We start from the raw sequence: 2,668 nt of genomic DNA on the forward strand, positions 1-2,668 counted from the left end.
TTCGTTCCCCCCGCCCCCAAATTAGGCGCCCACTCTACCACACAACTATTCCTGGCCCCCGGCGCCCCTTCCTCCCTCCCTCCTTTCCACCCCTCCGACTCCGACTCCACCACCGCCGCCGCCGCCGCGCCCCAATCTACTACCACCTCAGGACTCCACTGTGCGAGTGCGCAGCTCACTCCACTGCCATTAGAGCTTTAAGAAGAGGATGAGGGCGGCGGGCAGAGGACGAGGAGGGACGGGATGGGAACAGCTCGACGCGTCTCTAGAGACAGACAGACAGAGGGAGAGAGATCGGCCCGGCCGTGGGGGCAAATATTTTAGGGCGCTTCCTTCCTTTGTCTTTCCCTGCGTTAATTCCCTTTTACTTCGCCGCATGTCCTTTTTTTCTCCTAATTTATTTACCTTCCTTCGTACTCCTGCTGCTGCCGCTGCTGCTACGGGAGATAATTACGGTGAGAAATTCACGCGTTTCCTGTGGTTTAGCTCCCGGGTGGGATCCATCATGCAATTGCATGGTACCGACAGAGGCTTTACACTTTGGCCCGTGCTTTCGAACAAAATAAAGTCTGTGCATGTTTCACCCTTTCATTTATTTTCTTGCCCGTAAAAGTCTTATCGTCCATTATGATCGGTTCTTTATTCAAGTTTCCAGAGTAACCACAGATTTTATTTTTATTTTTTTACTTTTTCAAGTTACTTCTGTTGTGTAAGATACTAAATTTGGGTTGGATTTGGTGAAAAGATGGCAATGACTGTATCTGCTCGTTTCTCTCTCTCTCTCTCTCTCTGACACGAGAGGAACAGTGTGAGTGTGACACAGTGTGCTTTCCGGGCACAAGGTTTCCCACATCTGGCAAGAACGTCCCTCTAATATTTATTTTCAGATAATGGTTCTTGAGTATTTTTGGGGATGACTTGTCGGAGAAAATTTTCAATTGATGCCGCTGCCAAATAATAGTACTCCCTCTGTATCCATATTAATTGTTGCTGATTTAGAAGTATGGAATGCAAAGAGTATGTGTATTCATATTAATTTCTTCATTGTTTCAGTGGACATACAAGTATAAAGAAATAATGGTGAAAATATATGTTGGTAGTTGATTACGAATGCACAAGGAATTAAGAAGCTCATACCATAAATATGTGCTATTATAGCATATATTTGCTAGAAAATATCAAAAAACTTGCTACTGCATTAATATGGAAAATGTACGTTCGGTACAACACACGATCTCAAAATCTCAATTTTTCGTCAAAGTTTCACTTTGACGCCTCTATGGACAATGTGCATTTGAAACAACACAACTAGTACATGTCTCCGCGAACAACGACAGTTAGAGCAACCCAGATCAATTTATTTTAGTCATGTGGAACATCTAGAAGCAATGGTTCAAACACTCTTTAGCAACAACAAGAATAACCTAACATTGAGTTGTGAACTTTGTTTTTGATGATGATATATATATTCGGATGGAAAAAATGAGGGGAACCCCTTTGATGGTAATGTGCATGTGGATCTCTAGGGTTTTCGCGTGTTCATTTGAAAAATAGGTCACACGGGATTTGAAATCAAATTATTCTAGATTGAGAGTTGCTACATGTGCGATGTGTACTACATGGCATAACACCATTGGTCATATTCCTGTATGGCGATAATTACAGTGTGAAATTTCACGCGTTTCCTGTGGTTTAGTTCTGGGGTGGGATCCATCTTGCAATTGCCTGTTACCTCGGCTTTACACTTTGATCGGTGCTTTTGGAAAAAAAAATTAAAGTTTGTGCATGTTTCACCCTTTTATTTTCTTGTCGTCTATCACCCATGTCTTTACAGAAGTGCTAAAAATATGGTGACATATTTTTTTTGAAGTGGTAAGCGAACGTTGTTTAGGCAAAATACGTGTCGCGAACATGGCAATGCCCTTCAGCAAGCATGGTAAATCCTAGCAAAATAATTGAACATTACAGAATTTATCATGCTTGTTTAAGGAAATTGCCATGCATTGACACCTATATTTTGTCATGTTTAAAACCTGACATCAGATGAAAAAATTGCCATGCATGATCCCTTTCTTTATTCATTTTTGTTTTAACCAGGATTATTTGAACGTATTTCTTGCTTGCGTTGATTGTGTCTTACAGATGAAAAAATTCGAGTAACTTCTGTGGGTAAACTACTAAACTTGGGTTGGATTTGGTCATTCATGGCGAAAAGATGGCAGTGACTGTATTTGCTCCTTTCTCTCTATTTGACACGGGAGGAATAGTGTGAGTGTGACGTGGTGTGCTTTGCAGGCACAAGGTCTCCCACGTCTGCCAAAAACAGCCCTCCACATTTCATTTTCAGAGAATGGTCCCTGCATAACACTATGCTGGGTCAAAATCTTATTTGCATGTTTGTGGGACAACTCGTTGGAGACATTTTAATTGATGCCGTTGCCAAATAATAGTACTACATATTCATATTGATTTCTTAATTATTTCAGTGGCAACTCATACATGTACAAGGTATAAAAAGGTACTAGAAAATATTGCGGGCAATTGCCCATACATACACAATAAATTAAGGAGTATAGACTACTCCCTCCGTTTCAAAATTCTTGTCTTAGATTTGTCTAAATACGGATGTATTATTATTAGATACATCGGTATCTAGATAAATCTAAGA

This window comes from Triticum dicoccoides, chromosome 5B (genome assembly GCF_002162155.2).
Source record: "Triticum dicoccoides isolate Atlit2015 ecotype Zavitan chromosome 5B, WEW_v2.0, whole genome shotgun sequence".
NCBI classification, from domain to species: Eukaryota; Viridiplantae; Streptophyta; class Magnoliopsida; order Poales; family Poaceae; genus Triticum; species Triticum dicoccoides.